Source organism: Canis aureus, chromosome 12 (genome assembly GCF_053574225.1).
Source record: "Canis aureus isolate CA01 chromosome 12, VMU_Caureus_v.1.0, whole genome shotgun sequence".
Lineage (NCBI taxonomy): Eukaryota > Metazoa > Chordata > Mammalia > Carnivora > Canidae > Canis > Canis aureus.
In genome coordinates, this window is record NC_135622.1 from 46,216,892 (window position 1) to 46,233,844 (window position 16,953).

General features: G+C 37.4%; 1 long non-coding RNA gene across 5 annotated transcripts in view; it reads right to left on the reverse strand.

The window, feature by feature from the left end:
• Positions 1–16,953, reverse strand: part of LOC144281133 (uncharacterized) — a 59,445-nt gene that overhangs the window by 6,430 nt on the left and 36,062 nt on the right. For 4 of the 5 annotated variants that reach the window (XR_013349579.1, XR_013349578.1, XR_013349580.1 and 1 more), the window contains one exon: positions 4,855–4,965. This is a non-coding gene — a long non-coding RNA (uncharacterized LOC144281133). The remainder of the gene's footprint in view (positions 1–4,854; positions 4,966–16,953) is intronic. The other variant, XR_013349581.1, reaches the window with a different exon arrangement.

Sequence of the window (16,953 nt, forward strand, 5' to 3'; positions counted from 1 at the left end):
TGGCCCAAAGGGGAAGGCCAAGAGACCAGCCTGCTTGTGCCCAGACGTCCAGAAGCTGAACATCCCAGTCATCACCTGCTTGCACACGTTTTGTTAAGTAGCACATTATGGGTCACGTGCTTTGAGCACTTCTAGTTGGGTATTCTGTTGCTTTCAGCCAACCTCATCCGTAAATGATACAGATCCCTGCAAATTTCTGACTTGTAGTTGCCATACTAGATACCACAGAGCTAAATTAGGAGGTTACATATTTGCCTAACAAAGCCTGAAACAAAGGACTGACTTTCAAACAGTCATTCTTGCAGAACAACTATTTCTTAAACTGTCCTATTTGTTTAAATTTGATCTGGTGTTTTCCCCTGCTCGCAAAATAATTCAAGCCAGGATTTTTTTTTTTTCCATTTCCTTTGGAAAGCCATTAAAGAAATGTATTGGTAAGATGACATTCCCTCACAGCTGACACCTGTCCTCCTCTTTCAAATACAGCAATCAGTACAATTTGAAGAGAGAAGTTCTGAGCTCATGGTAAGGAAGAGCCTTCACTCAAAGCCAAAGCAAAGACACAACAGGCCAATCCTGCGGGTGGTGGCAGATGGCAGACCTCACCCACGGAGGAGCTGAAGTATAAACAGGATGACAGGACTTTGTCAGGGAAATTTTGGTGTCAGATGGAATTAGACAAAATAATCTTGGAGGTTCCTCTCAACTCTGAGATTCAAGGAGTGTCTGTTCTTCAATCTCAAATCTTAAAACTGAAATACATCTTTTTTGATCTGCAAAACTGCTTTTTTATTATATTATTTTTTTAAGATTTTTTATTTATTTATTAATGAGAGACACAGAGAGAGAGAGAGAGAGAGAGAGAAAGAGAGAGAGAGGCAGAGACACAGGCAGAGGGAGAAGCAGGCTCCATGCAGGGACCCCGACATGGGACTCGACCCCAGGTCTTCAGGGTCACACCCTGGGCTGAAGGCAGCGCTAAACCGCTGAGCCACCCGGGCTGCCCCTACAAGACTTCTCTCCATAAACATCTGACACCCATGTTTTTTTTCTTCCTGACTGAGTACTCCTCATCCTTAGCAGTATGCAGCCCATACTCTATACGCCACCTCTGGACTAAAGTGTTGGTTCTTTTAGTAATGACCAAAGATTTAAGTCAAATCCAACATTTTTCATAACCTTTAAAAAACTAGATAATTAGTTTTTTCCTGCAAATGCTACAAAGAATCAATATGTATTTTTAGAATTCTCAATCTTGTATATATGCCTCTGATACCAGCGTCTGGTGGAGTTGCTTGCTATCGTTGGTATCCTTGTTGCCCATATCTTTCTTGGGTTTCACATATGGCTTGCATGATTTTTTTCCCCAGCTTTACTGAGATTTTATTGACACATAACATAGATGTTTAAGGTACAATGTGATGACTCGATACATGTAAATAACACAAAATGATGGCCACGGTAAGGTTAGTTAATCCTCCAACCCCTCACATAATTACTTTTTTGTGTGTGTGGTGAGCATATTTAAGATCTACTCTCTTCACCTGCAGGTATAGTGCAGAACTATTAATTATAGTCCCCACGCTACCCATTAGATCTGCAGAACTTATCTTAGAGCTGGAAGTCTGTCCCTTTCTTAATCTTTATACTGTCTGGATCGCCTGCCGCATCTAAGACTGTTTCCCAAGCCCTACTTGAAATTCTCTCCTTCCTTCCATGACATTCCAGACACTTGAAGGCTGTTTTTGCCCCTTGTAGTTTTTATCAAGATATAATTGAATCATTTGGGGGAGCCTTTAAAAATTACACACATCCAAGCTCTAGTCCAAGATTCAGGGAGTCAAATATGGGGTGCCTTTGTCTGAACATCCTGTTTTTAGAGTATATATTTCCCCCAATCCCTTCTTCCATCTATTCTGGTTTATAAACAGGGAAGAGATGGAGGATGGCTGTTAGAGTACCAAGTCCTGGTCAATATTACACGATTAAATTTAGATTTTAAACAACTGAGGGAGAAAGGCTTGGCATGTGCTTTTAAAAAGTGACCAAGGGGAACTTCTCAAAAAGGAAAGGAAAAAAACCCTAACCATAGGAACAGAATCATAAATTAAGCTATGTTAGAATTAATAACTTCTATTTATCAAAAGACACCATTAATAGCATGGAAAGGTAAGCCACAGGAAGGGGAATTATATTGGTATCACATATTATTGAAAAGAGACAATAAATAAATAAACTGGCATCCAAAATGTATAAAGAATCTTTCAAATCAATAAGAAAATTACAGACAACCCAATGGGGATTCATGAAGAATTCTGGAAATTGTCCATGAGCAAGCCAGCCTCGGACATTGACTAGCTCTCCAGTCTGCAAAGCCATCGTGCAAACGTGTCAGTGAAGAAAACTTTCTTACTCCTTGTCTTGCCTTTGCCCCAGCCCTACACTCACCTCTACCTTGGCTCCTTGCAGAGTTACTACCAAAAGCACATAGTTTAGAGGTTGCAGAGAAAGGAGAGTGAGAGAGAGAAAAGCTATACCCACAGACCTGTACTGCAGCAAGTGCCAGTGGGGAAAAGATTTAATTGCTGAGTTGAGGCTATCTTCACACAGTATTTTAGTGCTGTTTTCACCTGATGTGTAATTCTAGGTTGGCAGCTGTTCAGCACATTAAAGATATCAGTCCTTAATCTTTTGGCTTCTCCAACCGCTGCTGAGAATCCAGCAGCCAATCTAACCATTGCTTCTTTGAAGGTAAACTGTCCTTTGCCTCTGGCTGCTCTTAATAGTTGCTCATTGCCTTTGGTTTTCTCTGCTTTCCTGTGCTGCGTCTGTGGTGGCTTGCTTTCTGTGATGTTCCTTGCGATTTACTGGGCTTCTGTGGGTCAATGTCTAGTACTGAACATTTTTTGTTATTATCTCCTGAAATATCACTTCTGTCCCTTTCTTTTTTACTTCTTAAGTTCTCCAACTGAATGTTCATTGTATTCTTTTTTTTTCTATTCTTTTTTCTCTTTGTGCTTCATTCTGAAAGGTTTTGTCTCATCTGTCTTTTTCAGAATTCTTTCTTAACTGTGTCTAATTTGTTCTTAAATACATCCACTGATTTAATTTAGGTTACTTTTTTTTTTTTTTTTACTATTTGAATTTCTATTTGGTTCTTTTTCAATTCTATGTCATTTTCTTATACGTTATAGTTTTCTGCTAAAATATTCATACTTGACTTGTATCTACTTGAACTTGATATGCATAATTGCTTTACAGTCTGTATTTGGAATCCCTGAGGGTCTATTTCTGCAGTCTGGTATATTTTATTTTTCTTGTTCACAGTGTTTTATCATCTTGTATACCTGGTTGTTTTTCTTCCTATGTCCTGATAATCGTATGTTTAATTATTTTTAAAAATAATTTGAGGCCTACTATAATGTTCCCTTTCTTCAAAGAGAATTTTTTAAAAGATTTATTCTATTTGAGAGAGAGAGAGAGAGAGCACGAGTTGGGGGTCAGAGGGAGAGGGTGTGAGAATCTCAAGAAGACTCTGCTGAGCATGGGGTGGGGAGACCAAGGGGGCATACAGGATTTAATCTCATGACCCTGAGATCATGCCCTAAGCTGAAACAAAGAGTCAGACACTCACCTGACTGTGCCACCCAGCTGTCCCATCCAAAGAAATTTTTTATTGCTTCTACCAGGCACTTGAAGTCACCAACATTCCAATATTACCCTAATCCAGTTTTATGCTTGAGATTTTCCAGGCCACCCAGATGACTCAAAGACAGACTGCAGAAGATGCAAGGGCTGGTTGATTTCCAATTCACTCTTATTTCTAGGGTCTATCAACCTCCACTCAGGATACAAGGCACTCACCTGTGGTGGGCCCTAGGCACCAACTTTTGTCACCCTAGCCCGAGAGGCACTATTAAACTTCTCCACCATCCACTCTGGACTACTGCACCTCCTCAGGACAAAATGGCACCAGTACCATGCTCATCTTTATGGATTTTTATCTTCTCCAGGAACTTAGCCTGGTAATTCCTCATTATTTGTTAATTGGCTATTTCTAAAAAGGTGATTTTATATTTTGTTCAGCATTTTAGTTGTCTTCAATGGGAGGATTTTTTTAAATGACTTAATTTATCATTCTTGGAAGTGAAAGACTAGCCTTAACTTTCCATCTCCTACTTAACCATCCTGTGACTTCTTGAGGAAGCACAGACATAGTGGAAACAATGGATGTTGAGGTTTTGGTATGGTCCTCTCCATTAATTTTGTATGATTTAGAGCAAATTACCTAACATTTGACTCTCAATTTTGTAGAAACAAATTAAAATTAACACACACCCCCAAATTCTTTAAGGAAAATGTTCAAGGGAATTAAAAGAAACATATCACTTAGGCCTGAAAGACTTTTTTCATTATTCTCCAAAATGGCTTAGTCTGTGCTGATAAACATAGGAAATTGACAACCTTAAAAACTAAACCAAAGAAATTTTTTGGTTACCTAATTATTCAGATTTAATCCAGATCTTAAATAAGATTATGTTTGATCCTGTTTTGTCTTAGTCACAGCTGACATATTTTTTCTACTGGGCTCTCTCTCAACATGAAAAAGTAAGAATCCCCTTTCTGTCAAATATTTCTGATAAAAAATGTTTTACTCATGCAAATATGGAGCTTTCACATCTGTATGAGTGTCAAAGATTATAAATTGTGTTTTGGATAATTGTGGCAAGTTTAAAGCATGGCTAATGTTAGGTGGTATTGTTATGTGTTATCTGCATAACTAGGTTATGTTGCAGGAATAGCTAATCCCAATCTTCCACTGGTGTAACCCATGAAAGTTTACATTTCACTTACACAAAGTTGGCTGCAGGTACTGGGGCTCTTCCCAACAACTCCCTTCCAAGCACGCCTGACACCCAGGCTGTTCCATCTTGTGGTTACACCCATCTCCATGTTCAGCCTCTGCTGTTGGGGCGGCGGGAAAAGAGAAAAGCATCAAGACCTAAAAAGTGCTCTTCTCTTTATTCTTTGTCCCAGAAGTGACACATGTCACTTCCACTCACAACTCACTTGTCATAACTCATCACATAGAACCATCTAACTGCAAAGGAGCTGGGAAATGTATGGGAGCACATGGATATTCAGTGACTAATAAATTATAATAAATTACATCACTTTAAATATGATTGAACTTAAAATGAACTCCTTGAAATATTTCCAAGTTAGAGTATTCCTGAAACAATAGGAAATCCATGGTGTGATTTCCAGTATTTGAAGAAGCAGATCCTCTGCTCTGTCTCCCCCACAATGGTTAATTTTTAAAGAGGTTCTGACAACTTCAAACATAAAACACAGCATGGAACTTTGTTTATTCTTGGATAGTTGCCTTACATTTAAAAGGAAGGAATTGGACTGATTGCTCTCTCATGTCACTTAAGAGCCCTTGAAAACATTGTTTAACATCCCCAAACGGCTATTTTTTATTTTAAGTTAGAATAATTTTTTCAGAATTCTCTTTTTTTTTATCTAAAACTCTATGTACCAGCCCCTTGGGGAAAATTTTTTTTTTTTTTGATAAGCTAACTAGAGCTTCAGGTAAATCTTACGCATCTGGTTTTTGTCACACGGGATTTCTATCCAAGGACCTTCATTTTTCTTATGAAGGCATTTCGTGAGGCAGCATAAGTTAAAAAATGGAAACACCATTCCTCAGGTACAATGGCAAGGAGTGAGATCAGTTTATTCAAAAAAATTAACATGACTTTATGTCATTGAAACTTTGCCCTCCATACATAACTTAGCACATCTGAGTTTAAGTAAGAGACTTCTTTAGTAAGAGAATTTTGCTAACTTTGTTAATAATGTTTCCTGTGTTCTATTTATTGGTGAGAGATTGAGAGACTATTGGTCTCTGGACTTGCGGTTGCAAAATCAGATCCTAAAGGGTCTAAACAGGTAGACAAGCAGATTCATGGTGGTCGTGGGAACAGTCAAGAATAGGAGAGAGCTTGTTTAAAGTGGGGATCCAGTATCAGCTTGTTCTTGTTTGGCAAGAATTTAGGACCAGTGTTGCCAGATCTTCCAAATTAGAAATAAAGGAAAGAGAGAAATTAAAAAGGTAAACAGGTTACTGGCAAAGGATTATTGCTGGGAGGGAGAGAAGCTCTGTCTTTCTTCTGACTCTTGGCTTCCCTCTTAGTTAAGCAATTGAGAGAGAAGCTAGGGAATCAAAGGCTGTGGGACACATGCAAGTAAGATTTAAAACAGCAACACGGCTCTTAGAAGTCAAGGACTGAGAACACAGGGGCAAAGAATTAAAACAATTGGAATAGGAAAAGCAGTAACTAACAGTTATAGAGCACTTGCCATGTGTCAGGCAATATTCTAAGAGTTTTAGGTGTGTTGACTCATTAAATCCTTAGAACCACTGTGCAGTAAAGAATTTAGCCTAAAAGAGAGGTCTAGGCTTTGTCTAGCTCTAGGAGGTAACCTCTATATTCTTGGACTTTTCCAAGTGACAGGGGTGTCTTTGGTGTTCCATGGTGGGCCCCTGGGACCACACCTGTGACTTACACTAACAAGGTGATCCATGGTGGGCCCCTAGGTCTCTACTCGAAAAAGATGATTCGAGGTGGGGGCTGGCCACAGCACAGACCAACAATGTGATTAGAAGACTGGGACTTTGGGCCACATGATACCAGTCTAACTTCCAGGGAGGGGAGAGAGATTGAATTCTACCATATGGGCAATAATTCAATCAATCATACCTGTGTAATGAAGCTCCAATAAAAATTCTGGACACCGAAACTCAGAGGAGCTTCTCTGGTTGACAATACTCTTTGGGTATTGTCACACTTCAGTGTTGGGAGGGTAACACATCCTGAACATGATAGAAGCTTTGCATTTGGAACTCACCCACACTTAGCTCCATCTGTATCTTCCTTTAGCTGGTTCTAATTTGTATCTCTTGCCAAAAATAAATGCGACTATGAGTTTAATAGCTTTCAGAGAGTTCTGTGAGTCTTTCTAGCAAATTATCAAACCTCAGACTAGTCATGAGTAGCTCTGAATTTATAGCCAGCTGATCTGAAGTGAGGGTGGCCCTGGGATCTTCAAACTTCCTACTGGTGTCTAAATGAAGGGAGGCTTCTAGGGACTATGCCTTCTGACTGTGTGGTTTACTAAACTCCTTTGCATGTACTTGTTATAATGACAGGATAACACAAAGAGGGTAAATAATTTGACTGAGGTCACACAGGGAATAAGAGGAAAAGCTTGGATTCAAGTAAGGGCATTGCAACCATCACATTATATCACTGCTCTGTTACCTCAAACCCAATGGAAAGAATGTCTTTTTTTTTTTTTTTAAGATTTTATTTATTTATTCATGAGAGACAGAGAGAGAGGCAGAGACACAAGCAGAGGGAGAAGCAGGCTCCATGCAGGGAGCTGGATATGGGACTTAATCCCGAGACCCCAGGATCACGAGCCTTGGGCCGAAGGGAGGCGCTCAACCACTGAGCCACCGGAGCGTCCCCCAATGGAAAGAATATCTAATAGCACCTTGGAAAAGGTTTGCTTAGAAATGCTTTCAAATGCACTGTGATATACAGTAAGAATCTATATTTTATATGACTGCTCATTAAACACACATACACACACTTGAAACAAAATGTGACATGCTCTGCCATTTTTCCAATCTTGATTATTTGTGTTTTCTAAATGCTATAAACCTACCAAATTGATTTCCCATCCAGTGAGAATTTTGCACCAGCAGTGTAAGAAACGCAGGTTTAGAAAGTCGTTTTAAAATAGTTCTTTCCAATTCTGGTTTTAAATTGGAATAACCTGGGGGATTTTTCAAGAAAAATGCAAAGCCCAGGCTCCGCCTCTATAGATTTTAATTCAATTAGTGTAGGATGGAAGTAGGGCATCAAGATTTTGTGTTTTTAAAGTCTCTGGGTACTTCTGATGTACAGCCAGGAGTTGAGAATCACTGTTCAAAAATATTATCTACTGTGTGATTTCAAGCAAATGTTTTAAGGAATAAATATGCTCTTTTATTTTAAAACGAAAATGCATGGCTAAATATGGTGACCTGGATCCCTTGCAGCTCACTTTCATGGCTATGGTATCTATGGTAGTTTTATACCTAAACTGCAAAGCAACTGTTTGAACAACTAAAAAATAAATATGAGAACAGATTCTGTAACTCTAAAGACATGTAGTGACACACTGGTGACTTTTCACTTAAAAGTGATTTTGTTGGTCAACTAATATTCGATAAAGGAGGAAAGACTATCCATTGGAAGAAAGACAGTCTCTTCAATAAATGGTGCTGGGAAAATTGGACATCCACATGCAGAAGAATGAAACTAGACCACTCTCTTGCACCATACACAAAGATAAACTCAAAATGGATGAAAGATCTAAATGTGAGACAAGATTCCATCAAAATCCTAGAGAAGAACACAGGCAACACCCTTTTTGAACTCGGCCACAGTAACTTTTTGCAAGATACATCCACGAAGGCAAAAGAAACAAAAGCAAAAATGAACTATTGGGACTTCATCAAGATAAGAAGCTTTTGCACAGCAAAGGATACAGTCAACAAAACTAAAAGACAACCTACAGAATGGGAGAAGATATTTGCAAATGACATATCAGATAAAGGGCTAGTTTCCAAGATCTATAAAGAACTTCTTAAACTCAACACCAAAGAAACAAACAATCCAATCATGAAATGGGCAAAAGACATGAACAGAAATCTCACAGAGGAAGACACAGACATGGCCAACATGCATATGAGAAAATGCTCTGCATCACTTGCCATCAGGGAAATACAAATCAAAACCACAATGAGATACCACCTCACACCAGTGAGAATGGGGCAAATTAACAAGGCAGGAAACAACAAATGTTGGAGGGGATGCGGAGAAAAGGGAACCCTCTTACACTGTTGGTGGGGATGTGAACTGGTGCAGCCACTCTGGAAAACTGTGTGGAGGTTCCTCAAAGAGTTAAAAATAGACCTGCCCTACGACCCAGCAATTGCACTGTTGGGGATTTACCCCAAAGATACAGATGCAGTGAAACACCGGGACACCTGCACCCCGATGTTTATAGCAGCAATGGCCACAATAGCCAAACTGTGGAAGGAGCCTCGGTGTCCAACGAAAGATGAATGGATAAAGAAGATGTGGTTTATGTATACAATGGAATATTACTCAGCTATTAGAAATGACAAATACCCACCATTTGCTTCAACGTGGATGGAACTGGAGGGTATTATGCTGAGTGAAGTAAGTCAATAGGAGAAGGACAAACATTATATGTTCTCATTCATTTGGGGAATATAAATAATAGCGAAAGGGAATATAAGGGAAGGGAGAAGAAATGTGTGGGAAATATCAGAAAGGGAGACAGAACGTAAAGACTGCTAACTCTGAGAAACGAACTAGGGGTGGTGGAAGGGGAGGAGGGCGGGGGGTGGGAGTGAATGGGTGACGGGCACTGGGGATTATTCTGTATGTTAGTAAATTGAACACCAATAAAAAATAAATTAAAAAAAAAAAAGACAGAGAAGGACAAACATATGTTCTCATTCATTTGGGGAATATAAATAATAGTGAAAGGGAAAATAAGGGAAGGGAGAAGAAATGTGTGGGAAATATCAGAAAGGGAGACAGAACGTAAAGACTGCTAACTCTGGGAAACGAACTAGGGGTGGTAGAAGGGGAGGAGGGCGGGGGGTGGGAGTGAATGGGTGACGGGCACTGGGTGTTATTCTGTATGTTAGTAAATTGAACACCAATAAAAAAAAAAAAAAGAAAAAGAAAAAAATAATAAATAAATAAATAAATAAATAAATAAAAGAAAGAAAAAATGATTTTGTTAATTATTAAGAAAAAAATATTCTTTTATATTATATTGTTATATGAATAATCTTTATTTATGTATAATTATGTATAATCTTATATATTACATAATGTATAAATAACATATAACATATATTTTAAAATATGTATTAACATAACCAATATTAATAATATATAAATAGATAACAGATATATTACTATATAGAGCCAAATTATTTTCCAAGTAACTGTCTCAATTTATACTCCCACTAGCAAGGTATTAGAGTTTGCTTTGTTCTTTCCCTGTCAACACTCAATATCAGACATTAATTTTTGCCAGCCTGATGGATATAAATTTGAACCTGAATATATCATTTCCTTGAAAATAATGAGGTTTATCTTTTTTTAAATTTTTATTTATTTGTGATAGTCACAGAGAGAGAGAGAGAGAGAGAGAGGCAGAGACACAGGCAGAGGGAGAAGCAGGCTCCATGCACCGGGAACCCGATGTGGGATTCGATCCCGCGTCTCCAGGATCGCGCCCTGGGCCAAAGGCAGGCGCCAAACCACTGCGCCACCCAGGGATCCCAGGTTTATCATTTTTACATGTATTTATTGTCTATTTGGGTTTTCTCTTCTGTAAAGTTCCTGTTCTAGTCTTTTGCCCATTTGCCCATTTTGGTAACTTCTTACATGACAGCCTATTAAAGCAAAATATGCCACAGTGAGATGATCTTCAACCAGAAATCCCTCCAAAGTATGTTTGTATAGAATTCCTTAAGTTTTTTGGTGATCATTTTAAATATACTGAATTTGTAAATTTAAGTCAGGCTATTAAAAGTTATCCAAGGGGCATGCCTGGCTGGTTGTTGGTAGAGTGTGTGACTCTTGATCTCAGGGTTGTGAATTTGAGCCCCACGTTGGGTATAGTGATTACTTAAAAATAAAATCTTTAAAATAAAAAGAGAGAAAAGAAAATGATCCAAACCACTCATATATTGCTGGGGCTTCCTGCTTTTTTCCATCTCAAATCTCTCTGATCACTGGGCTACATTGTTCTAGGATGATCTCATAGTGGGAATCACGTGCAAGGCCTTGCTTTTACTGCAAGATAGAAACCTAGATAGAAAAGAAAAACTGACAAAACCAAATATTGTGGAGAAAAATAAATGAGGGTATGACTGAAAAGTAGCTTGTCAAATGGAGTTTTCTGTATGCATCTGGCTTCCTGACAGAGGATAAAGGTAAAGATATGCAAATGAGCAGCACAAATGAAAAACCAAAGTATGCAAATACAAATAACAATGACTTCAGGAATATAGCTAAAACATGAAGAAAAGAAGACTCACCCTACTGGCTCACACCCATAATAAATTAATCCCAATAATCACATCTGTAATGAATGACTGGGATCCTTCCCCCGCTTAGATTCCACCCTATTCTTACAACCATCCCCTTGCATAAAGCTCAGATCCATCCTGCTAATCCTCCAGTTCTCTCACCCAGCAAACCCCAACCCTGTTAGTATTCTTTTTTGTGTGTCTTTAATATTTTATTTATTTATTCATGAGAGACAGAGAAAGAGAGGCAGAGACACAGGCAAAGGGAGAAGCAGACTCCTTGCAGGGAACCCAATATGGGACTTGATTCTGGGACTCCAGGACCATGCCCTGAGCCAAAGGCAGATGCTCAACCACTGAGCCACCCAGGCATCCCCTTATTGGTATTCTTTAAATAAAATATTATGTCTTTTCCCAAAAATGTTATAATTCAGTGTATTCTAAGGAGTTTTCATAATTTGACCATTTCCCCCATTTCTTCAAGTCTTTAAGCTTAAAAGTTTTAAATTAGTCTGTTTATACAGATATGTGTGTGTTTGTGTTAATCTTTTTCAGTGAAAAAGTATGCTGCAGGAAAATACTTTGAAACATATTAATGTTTCCACATTGCTGTGGTTTTCATTCAAAGCCCTCTGTCACGTTAGTTTTGAAAGGCTCATCAACATAAAAGGAGGTGATTTCTTTGATTATTTCTAAGCTGACCTTATTGTTTGTCGATTCTATTTCACTCTAAAAAGACGAATATTTCCATTTTCATTGTTTTAGGGAAAAGCAGCTCTCTATCTGAGCCTGATATTCTTTCTGCTCTAGGAAGAATTGTCCAGAGAAGGCAATTGTGCAGTGTCAGATAAGGGGAGACTGGAGCCAGATGAGCTAGTTCAGGTGGAGAGAGCTCCAACTGGCCTCCCACAATGAGCTGACTGCCAATGGCAATGACCCTGGAAATCTGGGGGGAAATCTAATTCTGCTAAATCAGAGAACCTCCCAAGACAGGAGAATGTGAGGTTCCCAGACACACACACACACACACACACACACACACACACACAAAACCCTGCTCTACCTGGTTTTCCAATGTCCTGGGAAACAGTCTCCCTCCTCTCACTTTGTCCAGGGAAACTTCTAAACACAATGGGTACCTTGGGTTTATCCAGACTAGACTGATATAATTAGACTGCTTTTTGAAATAAAGATAAAAAGTCAACAGTTCAGTTAAGTTCAAAAGGTAGTAAGCCTCAAGCCCTAAAGAACTCAAGGAAAAAAATCTTTTTTTCTTTTTTTTTTTTTTTTTTTTTTGGAAAAAAATCTTAAGGATGCTAGGTTAGAGAAAAATCTAGGAATCTCTAAAATATAAGGAAAACCTGCCTTAGATCTCATGACAAATGATGAGCCAGAGCTCCCTTCTACCTGTGCCATTCTGATACTATATCAGAGTCACAAACTCATTGATATCAGGAATTCTTTTTAGTGGACAGAGTTTATTTTCCCAATCTGTTATTTTGGAAAAATTCCAAGCTATAGAAAATGACAAGAATAGAACAACAAATACTCCATATACAATTCATCTAGATTCACTAATAGTTGACATTTTGTCATGTTTGCTTTATGTTACCTTCTTCATATACTCTTTCTTTCTCTCCTTTTTTCCTGTTCCCTTCCTTCCTTCTCTCTACTGGATCATTTATTTTAAAGTTAGTTACAAATTGTTATGACATTTCACCCCTAAATCTCACAGATGTTTCTTGTTTTTTTAATTTTTTTAAAAAAATTATTTAAGTAATCTTTATACCCAACATTGGGCTCAAACTCATGACCCCAAGATCAAGAGTCATATACTCTTCTGACTGAGCTAGCCAGATGACCCTCATAGATATTTCTTATAAGAACAAGGGCAAACTCCTATAATCACTATATAATTATCACATTGAGGAAATTTAGCACCAATGCAGTACTATTATCTAATATACAGCACATATCAAATTTCCCTAATTATTCAAATAATGTGTATCATAGCTGTTGGTTTTTTCAATCCAGGATCTGGTAAAGCAAGATGAATTCAGGATTTTTTGTAAAGCAAATAATGACAAAGAAAGAAAAAAACTTAACTCTAAAGGTCATCCTGGGAGCAGTGAAACTTTTCCTACTTGCAAACAAAATTAACACTGATGACTATGAAATATACCCAGTCAAAAATACATCTATAAGACGTAATGATCACACTCATCTGGAATATAGTCCTGAAAAATTTACTACTGGATAGCACCAAAATAGGAAATGTTTAATTTTAATAAGCATGTACCATTTCCCTTTTCTTTTTATGTATAGGGATTGAATAGAATATCTTATATACCATCTTTACCATTTTTTAAAGTCAATGAGATAAAGTGAAGCAACATAAAAGTCCTGTCCGATGAAGGAAATGGTATTGTAAAAATATACAAAACAACAACAACAAAAAGCAAACTCATTTTTAGAAGTGACACTAGGAGCAGATCTTTAACAAATTCCATGTCATTCTCCTTGGCTGTGATACTGTATAAATGAGGTCTTTCTATTTATGTGTAGTGATCACAAGTAGTGAATCATAGTCTATAAATCCCAAAAGATATCAACAATTTTGGAGATGAAAGGATGAGGAAAAAAATAACAATCAGCATGACCCATAAAATTGTGTTTATCAAAGAAAGAGACCAAAAATAAAAATTGAAGTTATGTATCAAGTTAAATTTACAAAATAGATGATGTAACATTCAATATTCTCTGTGAAAACGAACTATCTGTAATTTTTTAAAGATTTTATTTATTTGTTTGTTTATTTTAAAGAGAGAGACAACACACATGTGAGCAGGGGACAGGCAAAGAGAGAGGATCCTAAGCAGACTCCAAGCTCAGCCCCATTCAGGGCTCTATACCCTGACCCTGAGATCATGACTTGAGCCAAAATCAAAGGTTGGATGCTGGGGTGGCTCAGTCAGTTAAATGCCTGACTCTTGGTTCCAGCTCAGGTCATGATCTCAGGATCTTGAGATCAAGCCCTGTGTAAGGCTCTGGGTTCAGTGGAGAGTCTGCCTCTCTCTCTTTCCCTCTCCCTCTCCCCTCACTCGCACACTATCTCTCTCTAAAATAAAATAACTAAATACAGTCTTTTTTAAAAGAAGAAAAATTCCTTAAAAAAAGAAAAAAGAGATGTTTCACTAATGAACCACCTAGGTGCTCCAACAATGAACCATCTTTAAAGATAGATTGCATATTAATGAATTTAATAGGAATAAATAAATATGAAAATGCTAATCCCCTAAAAACTGGATCAGATACAATTATTATTAGACAAAAATAGATTTTAAGGCAAAACCATTATTAGGGATAAAGAGGGTAACTTCATAATGATAAAAGATGTTATTAGCCAAGGAGACATAACAACTTTAAGTTTATATGCACTTTATAACATATCCTGAAAGTATAAAAATGAAACAAAATAAAAAGAACTGAAAGAAGAAGGAGACAAAACAAAAATCATTGTGATGGATTTTAAGGTACCTCTTTTCCAGATTGATTATAGATCTGTGAGGGTAAAACAATAAAGCTTTTAGAAGGTAATTTAGGATAATAATTTAGTGAGCTTGAGATAGAAATAAGTTTCTTTAAAACAAAGCAAATATTTTTTTAAAAGATGCAAGTATTTCCTGCCAAGACATAGAAACAGGGCACTGACCATACAGGGGAAAAAAAATGATAAATTTGACCAAATTAAAATGAAGAACTTTTATTTATCAAAATACACCATAAAAAGTGAGGAAAAACAAGCTACAAAATAGGAAAAGATATTTGCAATACATAAAACTAACAAAGGGTTTATACTGATAACGTATAAAGAACTAATATGACGTCAAAAGGAAAAAACTGAGGGCTTAATAGGAAAATGGTCAAACACTCGACAAGTCTCTTCACAAACAGGAAACATAAATGGTTAAATAAACATATGAAAAGATGTTAAACTTGATTGGTAAATAAGGAAAAGTCAGTTAAAACCACCATTAGATACTATTGCCAAAGCTTTAGAATATGACAATGTCAAATGCTGGTGAAAGATGCTTAGAACATGGTATTTATATTGCCAAATTTTAAGACACATCCCCCTAGGGATCCAGATATTCTACTCCATGTTATATATCCTGGAGAAAGTGATATGCATGTGCACCAAGACATATGATCAAAAATGTGCATGGTAGGGGATCCCTGGGTGGCTCAGCGGTTTAACACCTGCCTGCCTTTGCCCCAGGGCGCGATCCTGGAGTCCCACGTCGGTCTCCCTGCATGGAGCCCGCTTCTCCCTCTGCCTGTGTCTCTCAGGAATAAATAAATAAAATATTTTTAAAAAAAAAGAAAACAGGAGCAGCCCCGGTGGCGCAGCGGTTTAGCGCCGCCTGCAGCCTAAAGGCATGATCCTGGAGACCCGGGATCGAGTCCCACATTGGGTTCCCTGCATGGAGCCTGCTTCTCCCTCTGCCTGTGTCTCTGCCTCTCTCTCTAGCTGTGTCTCTATGAATAAATAAATTTTAAAAAACCTTTAAGAAAAAAAAAGAAACCATAAAAAAAAAGAAAGAAAGAAAAAGAAAACAGGGCAGCCCTGGTGGCTCAGCGGTTTAGCACCACCTTCAGTCCAGGGTGTGATCCTGGAGACCGAGGATCGAGTCCCACATCAGGCTACCTGCATGGAGCCTGCTCCTCCCTCTGCCTGTGTCTGTGCTTCTCCCTCTCTCTCTCATGAATAAATAAATAAGATCTTAAATTAATTAGTTAATTAAAATAAAAAAACAACTGAATGGATAAATAAACTGTGGTACAAGTATACAATAGAATATTACTCAGAAAGAAAAAAGAAGCAATAAAATAAGCAATATATGATATGATATATTTATGTAATATATATTACATATATAAGTATATATCATAACAAATTTTATTTATATTAAATATAACTTTTATATAAATACATATTCATATACATGTGATACATTTATAAATATATAAAATTAAATAGAAAATAGAGAAGCATTAAAGCTAAAAGTCTAGTCATTGAAAAGACAAACCTCTTTAAAGACCAATTAAGGCAAAAAAGGGAAGTTACAAATAATATTGGAAATAAAAATACAAATAGATGCTGAAGATAGGGAAGATTTTTTTAATATATTTTTTAAAGATTTTATTTATTTATTCATGAGAGACAGAGACAGAGAGAGGCAGAGACACAGGCAGAGGGAGAAGCAGGCTCCATGCAGGGAGCCAGAGTGGGACCCGATTCTGGGTCTCCAGGAGCATGCCCTGGGCCGAAGGTGGCGCTAAACCACTGAGCCACCCGGGCTGCCCAGGAAAGATATTTTTGAACTTTTAAAAAGAAATAGTTTGAGTAACTTTTTGCCAATGAATTTGAAAATAGAAAAATATAGCTTACTAAAACTGACTCAGGAAAAAATAGAAAAACTGCAGGATTTTATAATAATTAAAGAAACTGAATCAGCTTAAATTATTCCCACAAAAGAAAACAATAGACCCAGACAATTTTAATAGTGAATTCCCTCAATAATCCAAGAAACAAATATTTTCAGCCTTATACAAACTATTCCAGAAACCAAAAAGGAGAAACACACCCAACTCACTTTATGAGGCTAATTTTACTTCAACTTCAAAAACTTAATGAGATTACATGATAGGAAAATTATAAGCTAGACTCATTCAAACACTGAAGCAAATATCCT